This window comes from Ostrinia nubilalis, chromosome 16 (assembly GCF_963855985.1).
Source record: "Ostrinia nubilalis chromosome 16, ilOstNubi1.1, whole genome shotgun sequence".
Lineage (NCBI taxonomy): Eukaryota > Metazoa > Arthropoda > Insecta > Lepidoptera > Crambidae > Ostrinia > Ostrinia nubilalis.
Genome location: NC_087103.1, coordinates 13,302,864 through 13,316,532, shown reverse-complemented (window position 1 = coordinate 13,316,532; position 13,669 = coordinate 13,302,864). Strand labels below are relative to the sequence as shown.

General features: G+C 36.4%; 1 protein-coding gene across 1 annotated transcript in view; it reads left to right on the top strand.

Annotated features, from left to right (window-relative positions):
* Positions 1-9,144: 9,144 nt before the first annotated feature.
* Positions 9,145-13,669, top strand: part of LOC135079563 (ankyrin repeat domain-containing protein 50-like) — a 42,591-nt gene continuing 38,066 nt past the window's right edge. Inside the window, exon 1 of the mRNA XM_063974214.1 lies at positions 9,145-9,203. The gene's annotated coding sequence lies outside the window, so the exon portion shown is untranslated. The remainder of the gene's footprint in view (positions 9,204-13,669) is intronic.

Genomic DNA, 13,669 nt, shown 5'->3' with positions numbered 1-13,669 from the left:
ATTTCTCACCATAAGCAAATGCTTTGTGACAATGCTATGAGCCAATTCTGATAAAAAGCAGAAAAAGTAGCTTTTTAAATCACCTTTTCAGCACATGCAGCATCTTTTGAAAGGTGAATACCAAACTAAGTTTCTTATTTTTTTATATTCCTGCGTTGCTAATTGAAGAGCACTTGCGTTGCGGCGCGTTGCCATTCAAAGTGCCAGTTTAATATTTCACCGGCAATTCCCCGCATGTCTCACTGATCAAAGTGAATTAAATATGAACATTTTTAGACGCTCACTTTGAAGACAGATTCAATTAACATCTGTTCATTTTAAACTTAAACTTGAGCACAGTACTAGCTATGCTAAAGCTTTGGGGGAGGCCTATGTTCAGCAGTAGATGATGATGATAATGATGCTAAAACTAATTTACCTAATATCAGTCAGAAAGGGAATTAAGAAAGTCAAATTATTTGGTTTATTTGAATTATATTAATAAGTTTTTTTGAGCAGAGCAGATAGTTCTATAATATCTATTTCGTAATATCGCTCCAATTTTGATCTTAGTCAAATAAAGATACTTGTACGTTCAGAAGGTTTTCTTTTGCTATTCAAAATTCTACTAGGTGGACCGACGATCTGGTAAAGGTCGCGGGAAGAGCCTGGATGCGGGCAGCGCAGGACCGTTCATTGTGGAAAACCTTGGGGGAGGCCTTTGTCCAGCAGTGGACGTCATTTGGCTGAAAAGAAGAAGAAAGAAGAAGATTCAAAATTATCGCATGCAAATTGCTTTACTATTAAGTGGACTTCCAGCTTTATCATGAAAATAATTTCGTTTCTCGTATAGAGCATCATTTGTTCGTCCTCCTGAATATTGCAGGAGGCTGCGACCTCCCGTTTTACGGGCATTACATTGCCCCGGAAGTCGGGTGGAGGTTTATTTTCAGATCAATTTGGACGTTCTTCTCATTATTTTTCAAGGCCTTCTAATTGAATTCAAAGATGTACACAATGTTTTAGAATTGAGTTTTGTTTTTCATCTCTCATTTGTACTTTGATATCAATTTAATATTTCTTACTTTCTTTACTTAAATTCCGATTTAACATCAGAGATGTTATTATGTTAACCTAAAGATGCAATTTTTTTGCCATTTTCACAATTATCTAAAGAAATAAAGTTTCAGAATCTTCAACATTTTACGAATATTGAATACCCGATAAAGCCTAAAATATCCACTAAAAATACGACAAGACTCCAGTTAATTATTAATATCCCTATCAGGTTCCATAGCAACTGGCACGTCATACAACAAAGCATTTTGCTCTCGATCCTCAGCGTGACATACGTCAGACATGCGACGTGTACGTCGTCCGACCTTCGTCATGCTCTCGGCAGATTAGACCACACAGATGTGTAATCCTATATTATGTGGGCGCAGACGATGACGCACACTGGGCAGAAAAAACGCCTATAATGGGGACCAATTTGAAAACTCATGCAATTTTTTAAAATATTTTATTTTACATACAAACAATTTAAAAACTTTAGTTTTGTCGAGCACATTAAACAGATCGGTGAAAAAGCTAAAAAGAACTTTTATGCCTTAAGTCACATTTCAACCTCGACGTGGGGTCTAACGTTTAAAATCCTCCGAGTAATATATTCGGCCACTTATTTAAGCTCCATTTGCTATGGTGCACCAGTTTGGGCTGACAGAGCTACTATAGGAGCCGCTCGACGGAAACTACTCCAAAGTCAACGCCTTGCATTGATTTTTCTTTGCAAAGCTTACAGAACTGTGAGCACGGAGGCTCTGCCAGTCCTGGCTGGTGTACTGCCGGTCGACTTAGAGGTACAAAAGCGTGCGGCTATATACTTCACATCAAGGGAAAATATAACCTCCGATTTCTTAAATAGCCGCGATCGTTCTAAAATAAGTCGATTATTTGATTCCCGAGAAGTCGTTGAAGAAGATTTACTTAATGAATGGCAAAAAAGATGGGATACGTCAGTCAAAGGACGTCACTTATATAAATTCTTCCCGAATGTACGCGAAAGTCTAACTAGGCGATGGTTAGAAATCGACCATTGCTCGTCGCAGTTCCTCACGGGACATGGCAACTTTAAACATAAACTTCACGAATTCAAACTAGTTCCGTCTCCTTTTTGCGAGTGTTCCACTGATGATGTCTGTCATGAGCAGTCTGCCCATCATATCTTGTGGGAGTGTGATCTTTGGAAACATGAACGTGATATAATGCTTAATTCAATACAACATACATCTGTTTCCGCAATTTATTACACCGATCTTGTCGCGACAAGGAAAAATTTCCGTGCTTTTAAGCGATTTTGTGAAAAATATTATTGGCAGGTAGTTGCTAATTGCTCATAAGATAGGCCCCCTTAATTTAATTTATTGTCCGTGGTGCATAATCTTTTTCTTAAAGGTTTTTAAACCTTTGTTTGTCACCTGTCATCCGCTTTGCAATGGAACTCCTCCTATGTTCTTCTGATTAATTTCGTTGCGGGTCCAATGACAGTTTAACTTTCCCCCGGGACAAACTTGACCTTCATTGGTTGGGTTTTTGTGGCGGTCAAGCTGTAGATCCTGGCTACACAGGAGTTGCAGTGGTGGGAACGAGAGTTGGGAATAGTCCCGTAAATACAAACAATTGTTGTCTTTATTGGCCCATGGAAATCAATTGATAGATATAGGATGTAATAATTAAGTTTAAATAAGTCGCATTTTACTCTATTATCGGCTTGTCCCATCCAGCTTTTGCCAGTGACCTTTCGCAAGTCGTCACTCCACTCTAGAGTACTCTAGACAACATTCAAGTTATTTGAGGGAAGGTACAAGTAGCACGGACGGCTATAAAATGTGCACTCTCGTTTTTATGATAATGACGTCTACATGGCGGTGACTTGAATAGGGCAAAACTATGTTTATTTTGTTTACATGATATGTAAGTTTGTAAGAATATGTTAAAACCTTTTTATAAATTTGTCCATAGAACCGCATCAAGACGAGACTGTTGTCCTCAGCTATAAAAGATGCTTTCTTCATTATACAAGTTGCAATTTCGTACTAAGGCCAAAATGTACATCAGACTAGATATTTTATTGCAAAACAACACCATTTACATCTGCATAAGGCGCATCTACATAAGGTGCATCTGCATAGCGTTTACCTTGATGTGCCATCGATCATATTAGTAACATTTCAGAAAACGCTGTCATGTTCAGGTAAAATAAACAGTTTCTATTCAAACAAGCTTTCCTTGAATTGACTACTCTGGCTTTAACATCAGACGTAAAACTCCTGTGTAGCCAGGATCTACAGCTTATACAGCAGTGTCTTTAAGTTCGTCTAACTTAAATAAAAGCTGTTTTACATTATACCAGGAACTTCATTAATTGTACCGTGAAGTTTGCTTGAGACGGGCAGCATCTCTTCTACCCAGTGTGCGCCGGAGACTGGCACAAACCTTTGTCATTGGCCGCGATGTTGTATGTCTTCATTACAATTTATTATCTGTAGCCTGCCGTCATATTAGGGCGGCAGATGTCTTCTATTCTTAGACATATTATATCGTAAGTACACGTAGATGTGATTTATTTATTTATTTCATATTTTTGAAGGAGATTAAGGACAATTGGAAATAATAAATCTTTGGAAAATTTCACACAGCGCCAGCTAGCCCCAAAGTAAGCAACTTTTATGAATGTGTTATGGTGCTAGCTTAACGGTGCTACTTTATGTAGAAAACATAATATAAACTATTTGGGTCTGGATATTGCTGTAGTTTTGTTAATATTTCCTGCGTTCGAAGACAAAAGTTATAAGCCTGATTAAGCATCATCTAAAGTTTTATTTAGGTGATAATATAATAATTTACATGATAAACGTCACTAAACAGTACTACAAGATAAATAGTGCGCCTTCTGAGTTTAAGGGCTGTAGTATCTCACTTATGTAATATACCTAAGTTCTCTGGGTAATTTACAGAAGTGGTTTAGAGATTCTACATTTTTCAATCCCTGATTCACATATAAAATAGCGTTCTTAACGTGTGAATAAAAATAGTACCCCCAATAAAAACGTAAGACTCGTTCCACGATGGGTTCGTAAAAGAAGCGCGCTCGAGAAGTGCTGAAACGTTAATATTACAAAAACTCGCGCTGCCTCGCTTTGAATCTTTTAGCACAACCGGCCGTCGCTCAGGCTTTGGGAATACGTAGACGAGCTACAAAACTGGTGATGGAAACAGGTAAAAATAAGAAAAAATAGAAAGAAAAATTGTTTATTCAGTCCAAATCTGATCTGCATTTCAGATGATTATCAGAAATACAGATCAGATGTGTGTGAGCTTATTTTTAATGTTGAACCAGTATGGCATCCACTCAACATGTGCTCTAGGGTAAAATTTAGGACATAACGCGTTTGTGGAAGCCATGGGTGAAACAAAAGACATTTAATACGTATTATGTTACATACATTCATAAAAAAGTATACTCAATATTTATTCAATTTTATCATCAAGCTTTTATAAAACCCGCTCTGAAACTAATAAATAAAGTTTATTTTATACCTACCACATGATAACCGAGTTATGGCTCTCACCACTGTGCAAACAGAGATATCGGCATAATCGGTTACCCTGTCATGCCGTCATGACATGAGATGCAATACATTGCACACGACGTCGTACCTACATGACGACAGTACATAAAGCTAACTTCGAACTCCTCATTTATGTTCTTCTGATAAATTTCGTTGCGGGTCCAATGACAGTTTAACCAGAATGTTTAACTTTCCCCCGGGACAAACTTGACCTTCACTGGTTGGGTTTTTATTGGCGGTCAAGCTGTAGATCCTGGCTACACAGGAGTTGCAGTGGTGGAAAAGAGAGGTGGGAATAGTCCCGTAGTACATAAAGCTAGAACACTGGGCATTTTATGTAAGTAGTAGTAATATTTCAGACATTTTTGTCATAAAGTCAACTATTGAAGCATTAAAAAGAACAAATTTTGGCCCCTTCAGTCAAGATGGCGGCTAACGCTCTGACTCCTCGAGATCGAAAGTTACATTTTTCATGACTAGTCTATAAGCAATACAAATAAAAATACTATGTTCCACCTTTTCTAAGGCAAAGCCTTTTTTGTCCCCAAATGTTTGGATTAATAGTCAATAACGTGAAAAGTATTGTTATTTCCTACAACATACTTTTCTCTAAAACATATGAGACTCAAAGAGACACTTAGGCTGCTTCAATTTCATTATCTTTACCTACGAGATTCCCTAGGATAGTCGTTATCTAGGTAAAAGGCACATCAAACTGAATACTATGGTATCTTAAGTAGCTGATAATAGATGCTATTTTTCAATAAGTGTGTTCTTATGTGCCCACTGTACATACTCGACTGAAGGGCAAGGGCCTCTATTCATTTTATATCTTCGGAAGCGCGTCTTTTCATGCTCTCGCTTTGTATGAAGAATAAATACATTTAAGTAAGACCATTTTGGCCTGGGGTATCCTAATGTGATTATACCTTACTTATGAACTCAATAGTAAACTCTCATTTTTGTATTTTATTTAGATAATTTGACAGCTTACCTACACCATAGCTATGGCCACTTTAACCCCACCAACCAGTGAATTTTATTGCCTTAAGTTCCAAAAATAATGAATAAATCTTTCAAAATTACTTGCTTGTCTAACCCTTAAGTTAAATATAACCCTAGACCAATACATAAGCAAATCTAGTTTGACATAGTCCAGAACGTAACCAACCGTACCAGGCACGAGACTATTCCCGCCTCTCGTTCCCACCCCTGCAACTCTTGTGTAGCCAGGATCTACAGCTTGACCGCCAATAAAAACTCAAACAGTGAAAGGTTAAGTTCATAAACCAACCGTACTAGTGGAGTGAGTCCACTGTATCTGCCTTATTTGTGTTCGTTCACTTTAATCAGGCTAATTGCAACCACTTCCCATCTTACGCCGTTCTCGAGCTAACAATGACTTGCTTTTGTTACATAACTTTCGAATGAATCATGTTCAATCTACAACACCCGTATTTTAATTGCTGGAGAAATTCAGGACTCGTTAAGTTAAAGGGCATAATATTTAAAATAAAAGCATTTACCTATTTATTTGGAATACTTGCATTAAATTAGGTGATAACGTGCTATTAATAATCAAATATTGTCAATGTGCGAAATTCCCATTTAGAAACTATTGACGGTCTGATCGTAACTTTTAATGAACTGTTTCATTACTAATTTCTTATTATTCATCTTTAGCTGATATTTATACTAATCGAAATGTGACCTGTAGTTATATTAACAGCTAGGTTATGAGCTACTTTTGAGATAGAAGAATCTGAAAACTTCATTTACAAAGAGTCAAAAATTTACATATTGTCACAAAACGTGAACAGAAATGGACAATATTTTAACCCTTTCTGGGCTGCACCATCTTACTTTAACGTTGACAAACTTCAAAAATCTGTCAAACTCCATACAAAAACACCGGATATCGTTATAGTTAAGTACGGTCAAAGTTAGGTGGTGCAACTCAGCCTAAATATTTTATCTTCCAATTACATAAATGAACAACCCCATATCTTACCGTAATAACCAGTAAACAAAGCCTTATCTAGTCCAAGAACTCCAATGGCCGACATGTCATGCCCACGCCCTTTCATTTTGCCATAAATTACGCCACAAAAGGACTGTCGTAACTATGAGCCTTCTATAGGACATTATAACCCGCTCTATCATCCTATGATAATAGAGGGATGGTGCCTGGAGACTGAAGATTTGCTCTTTTAATATTGTAATTTTGAATCGCTGAAAGGACTTTTTAAAAGGTCATCAGATAGTTCTCCATAGAAAGAGTATTGAATACAGTTCTTACAACTCACGAAGGCGAGTGAGCTTTACATGTGTGGTGGCTCGCTACTGATCGTTTTTCAAAAGTTTTGATTTGATAGACATAACACTATCGTTATGTGCATGTACACATACACACACAAGTAAAGCTATATTCGATTACTTCTTTGCCTTGTAATACTAATAGGTCTTTATAAAAATATTTTTTCATTATTTTTGGCGGCCGCTGGGTTTGCTACCAGATTACAACACAGATATGGATTTCGGTTGGAATCCCGCTGGGGGCAATTACTGGAGTGATGAGAAAGAGGATCTATACTTATACTATCTACTAACTGGACCTGTTGCTGAAACATCGTAAGTATTACGTAACTCATAAAGGATACATGGTCATGGTCAAGGGCATACGGTGTAATTCTGAGTTGCATCACCTAACTTTAACTGTAACGATAACCGGTGTTTTTGGATGGAGTTTGACAGATTTTTGACGTTTGTTCGAGTTACAGTAAGATGGTGCAACCAGCTTAAGAGTATTATGGTAATTTGCCATGACTTTTAATTACACCACATCGATATAATCACTGTGGCATCTAATATAATAATAATGGGCGCTATTTTACTACCCATATAAACTCTTTTGAGTTGTCGACTATAAGAACCTCGAAGTAAAATAAACAGTCGTCATTTCTCATATAGTAACAGTACCGTGATCTTTAAACTAAATCATTAAATATTCTTCCTACCTTCTTTTGTCTAAATGATAGCGAATTTCCTTGATTAAAGTCTACGGTTAAAATTAATTACAATTTCAAGAAAACGTTTAGAAGCGAAAGCAAGAAATACGATTTCCTTTTTTAGATTGCTTATATTTTTGCAAAACCTCGTCTGACCTTTAATAATTAAGTCAAAACATTTTTAGTTTACATTATATTAATATTTAAGTGAGATTCACGAAGCAGGGCGTTAGGTGACCTATATCAAAGTAAAACTAATTTAAAACTGAGTTCTATAGAACTAGTTCATAGATCAGTGGTTCCCAAAGTTGTCTGGGCTACGACTTATCTAATATAAGTTCCCAAACTCGGGAACCATCTATAGGAAATTTCTCCCGCTGCCCAGCGGTTGGATCGGTAGGGCGGTGTGTGGTTCTACAGGCAGGGCCCACTCAATGTTCGCTCACGACCCACCTCTGGGTCGCGACCCATAAGCCTTGATCACACGTACCGAGTAAACGGGCGAGACGATAAAATGTTTACTCGGTCGAGACAGTTGGGTGAGCGAGTCACATACTCGAGCGCTCGGCCGAGCACTCGGCGTAATATTCATTGAATACACACCGAGTACTCGGCCGAGAGCACTGTCTCGCCCGTTTGCTCGGTACGTGTAATCAAGGCTATAGTTTGGGAAACCCTGTCATAGATAGAACTAAAATTGGCGAGTTATTTTAGGAGAGCAATAAAAGCAATAGTTCTGCGAGTTCGTCTACAATCTACATGTTTGTCTGGGCACTAGTTTATTAAAAGCGTCCAGTTTTATTTTTGTTCAGAAACTGAATCGATAACCGTTTTTATTGTGCTTACACGAATAATTGAGAACATACACATCTATTCATAATGTCCGGCACAAACATGAAATATTTATTTTGTGTTTGAATTGCTTTACTCGTATCTCCAAGATAATTCTAAAAGTGTATTTAAATTAAGCTGTACCTTCATAAGCTCCAGCTTTGCTATTATTATATTTACATATTCATAGTTGAGAACCCGATAATGGGATTTAAATAAAACCACTTTTTTACACATCTATCAATCAAGTCTAATCTAAAGTTTTCCGGAGACTTTATGAAAAAGTCTGACTCTTATCAGAACAATGTGAAACTACTTAAACAAAAATAAAACCTCACCCACTGAACTGAAATCACAAACATTACCATGAGACCGCACAGGGTGACATACGAACCAATCATAGAGCTCTATTCAACGCTGTGCGTTCGATTTGCTGCTTCACTTAAGCAAGCATCGTTTGTGAATACGGGCGTAAGAAACAATCTGTAGTTTGCAAATATTTTCAGACGCTACGCGCTACAGGTCCGCCAGTCTGCTACGAGCTACGCCGTAGCACGGACGCGGTCGTCGTAGCGCTGCCCGCATAACTCCACTTTCGTAACTTGCAACTGAAACGTTTTGAAAAAGGAACAGTTTATTTTTAAAAGGCATTAGGTACTTTTTATGTAGCATTATTTTTTTTTTCTAAATAGGTTCAAACAGGAAACTTTAGTGAATTTTGTATGTGGTAGCAGTTGGGACTGAACTTTTAAAGGTTAGTAAGCAGCAATTTAAATTATTTTACACACTATTTTAAGCTCAGCGAGCAATCCATTATTATTTAGTTTAAAACTCACCAACTGCTAAATGAATTCGGATAAAAGCTGCACAGATTAACTCGATAACAACTTTTACATTGTTTGTGTGCAAACGAGATCCAATGTAATATCGATTGTGTCTAACACATACACACATAAAACTATTTTTATATGCATGTTTGTTGATATACACAACACGGCTGAAATAAATCTATACTATTAATATTATAAAGCTGAAGAATTTGTTTGTTTGCTTACTTGAACGCACTAATCTCCGGAACTACTGGACCGATTTGAAAAATTATTTCAGTGTTAGATAGCCCATTTATCGAGGAAGGCTATAGGCATCACGCTACGATCAATAGGAGCAGAGAAACAATGAAAAATGTTGCGAAAACGGGTTTTCACGCGTACGAAGTCGCGGGCACAGCTAAAATCAATACATTATCATATTATTATCAATACATCTGAATAAATAAATAAATAAATAATTTATTTACATAGGAGTCATATTACATGATTACTCGTATTTGGTTGAAAATCTCAACTGCCTCAATTTTTAGGCAGATTAACCAAAGTCTCTATAGTTCAGTGGTTAGAACCGTCGTCCGGCAAACGAAAAGCAGTGGGTTCATGTCTCACCTCAGGCAGCCGTATTTCCCAAATGAAAATTAAATTCTGAATAGGTACAATAATATACAGAATTGTTTACAGGTGATTGCGATATAAAACAACCAAATTACCTTTAGAAGGGAAGAAAATATCATTAATTGGAAAGGTTTCTGATTAAATTTATTCTCTATGCTCTTCGGGAAGAGTTCAAGGTTAATTAAATGGCGGGATCATGTTTGCCAAATCAAGTGCCTTTGCTGAGATTGGCTCGATTTGCTATTAATAAACAGAGCTGGATGCAAAAACATTTCAATTTTAATCAGAGTATTAAAATTTACATCTAGTCTTCTGATAAGCTATATTCTGATTATAAAAATAATTGGAATGTTTAACTGCCTTACTCGCGTCAAAATTTATGACTATGTATATTTGAAAGACTGTAAGCCCTTGAAAAGGAAGCTGACAATAGTGACTGAGTTTCTTACGCTGCTTCTTCTCAGCACTGGCCCATTTATTGTCCCGAAGCAGTGGTAGGGTTAATACTGGGACGCGTAAAAGTGCTTTTTAATAGCCTATAAATATGCTATAATAAATGAGTTTTATTGAGTTTTTTTGTTTGTTTATTATATGTAAATCATGGTAGATTTTTTACATGGCTTTATCCGCACAAAATTCGGTCATTCACAGAAATACTTTAGCGAAAAGAGGAGCGCCTCTTTTTAAACACATTTTTTTCTTGAATCTTGACCATCTCTATACCAATCTGAATAGGTTCAGTGGTTTTGCTTGAAAAAAACAGAGGCTTTCGCTTTTATAATGTTAAATGGATGGATTAATAAATAAATAAATCCTTGGACATTTTACACTGTGCCTCTAGTCCCAAACTAAGCAAAGCTTGTACTATGGGTACTAGACAACAGATATAAACACATACTTGCATACTTTTTTTTGTAAATACATTAATACATACATAGAATACAAACCATTCACAGTTACGGTGATAGTATGTACCTATTTTATACTTCCTTAAAACATAATTTATTGCATTACCTAGGTACTTGTTGAATACGGTGTTTGACCCCAAAATCCAACTAACCTACGTCACTAACTAACACGTATGCCAAACACTACATTGTATGGTAAGGACCAAATATTTATCTATAACTACAAGATATGTTTAGCAAGACACTGACCCAGTTTGCCTGTGTAACAACATAGACAAACCCAGTAGATTGACTATCACCTGAAATCTGTTAATTTTGTGTGACACTTTCACTTTCCATCGGAAATATTGTTCTAAAATGTATTCTAAAACATCAGCTAATAGATGGTTTGAAACTAGGTAACTGCGATATAAAAATCCAGTTACTTTTTTATCTCCATCTAATCGAAAGAAGCTTTTTTTTATGAAGATTGTACGAGCTAGTATTGAATCCCAATCAAGTTTAATCGGGTTAAATTCATTCCGCCAACATAATAAAAAAAAACTGGCCAACAGTGTGTCGTGGCACGCGCAGTGTAGGTTTCCATAGTTGTCCGTCATTAACAAAATATATTTCAGAAGCAAGCAATTACTTCATCTAAAGTGACTTTTAATATTTTCTTCTAAGGATTTTTATTAAGTATGAAATTTTATAATACATGAGTTAAACGGCTATTCTCTAACTCTTAAACTAACTGATGTATCTTAACCGTTATAGTTTTCCTAGAAAGATCATAAAAAGCACTATTATTGTGAATTTTTCCAGATTTTTTAGACCAACATTTAGTTACAGAGGGGGCGGAGCGTGCAAAAAACATCAGAACTATCCAATGTAACACAAGTTACTGGACTATAAGGTAAGCTAGAGAACTACCTACCAGCAACTTTAACTATTATAATCAAAGTAATCAAATAGCCTGGGCATAGCGAGTCAAAACAGACCCTTTGTGGTGAAACAGAGTGTGACAATTACCCATCTCAGGGGACCCAGAAGCCCAAGTCCTAATCTTATTTAATTTCGTTGAAGTTATTTAATTAAATTAATCTAAATAAGATTTTGTTTAATGTTAATATTTCTCGGAATACCGTTGGACGGATTAGTTTCTACGAACTTGGGTTTAATGTGGGTTGATTTCAATAGAATTATCACAACTTTGCTATGGAAAAAAGATTTATTTTTAATTTAACGAATATTTATTTGTTAGGTTTTAACTAATTTTAGTCGTAATAGTCATTTGTTTTGTCGCATTCATCTCCATTATTTGAGCACATATTAGCGGACCAGGCACTATCAGTACTTTACATTACTTCAAATGTCATTATTAGTGACAATGTGGTGGTTCATCATCATCATCATTTCAGCCACAGGACGTCCTCTGCTGGACACAGGCCTCCCCCCAGTGATTTCCATATTGATTGATTGATTGAAATGAACGTAGGTATGACGGTTACAGTGCCACAATGCTAATTACCGAAGGAAGAATAAATTGACAGTACTATGAATGTCATTATTACTGACAATGTCTGGTCCGCTTTTTTTAAAAAGGTATAAAATTTGTTCAAAACGCCTGCAGCTCTACAGATAGCGAAATGAAAGTTTTCACGTGCACGAGTTATTCTGCCCGTGATTTTTGCTTTCCTTTTGTGTTCAAACTGCGGAGGCTGATAGGAAAATAACTGCGCCCCGCTCTAAGCGTTTCGTTCGTTGTGTTGTTTTATTGTCTAGTGGACACTGTCAAGGACACTGAGACCTGATAGTAGAGCAAGGTTTTTTAATGAAAAGTTGTTTAGTTCGTTTTTCCATTATAGTCCTTTTCTTGCAACCCACGAAGGCGGGTGTGCTTTACTTGTGTGTGTACGTTTACATGCACATAACAAAGTGTAATCTTTCAAAACTTTTGAAAAACCGATCATCCACCACACATGTAAAGCTAACTAGTCTTCGTGAATTGCAACAACTAACTATAATAACAGATCAAGGATTTGACGAGCATGGATACAGAGTGCAATATCGAACGTTTATATGCGCCTAAAATAATGTAAAGATTTAAGATATTAAATTATTCATTTTTTCGTCATGATTGGTACCTATAACGTGTGTGTGTGGTGAACGCTACAATGTAACCTTGTTGGTGATCAATTAAATAAATAAATAATACAAGAAGAAAAAATGCTCTAAAAATCTGCGTAGAAAGTACTGAAAAAGTACCGGTGTATAAAAAATTGTAAGAAAGATGGATTAAAAATCTATAGAAATAGATACTGAACTGTCCTGAAATTAATAAAAACACATAATTTGATGTAAGTATAGGTACGTAAATATTTGTCGGCTTCTCTTGTTTGCAGAAGTCCGTATTTGTTTCCAGGATTAACAAAGTCTATTGTATTTCAAAAATGTCCCCTGAAACCCCTTCTTATCTAATATTGATGGAAGTGATCAAATACCCCGCCTACTTGTTTTGGAACAAGAGTAATAAGTAAATAGGCCTTCAGTATTCACTGTTGAACTGTCCGCCAGAGACCTATAAACTCATAACACAAATACCATTCGTACGAGTAAATACTTAAAGCAGGTACATACGTACTGGTGAGGGTAAGAGCGAGTCCGCACGGACGATTCCGTTCCGAATCTGTGAAAATACAGTCCGGAGAACGTTAAGACTATTTTACCTAAAATTGTGCAAATAAATATTTGAATTTGAACTATTTGTAAGGCAGTTTACGCACTAGATAGGACATCCGTCATCCGATTTCTCTAGTAAGTTTTTTAATTCCGTATTTTGACTGATTTGGATCAAATTTTGAGTGTAACCGCTCTAAAGGTCGATT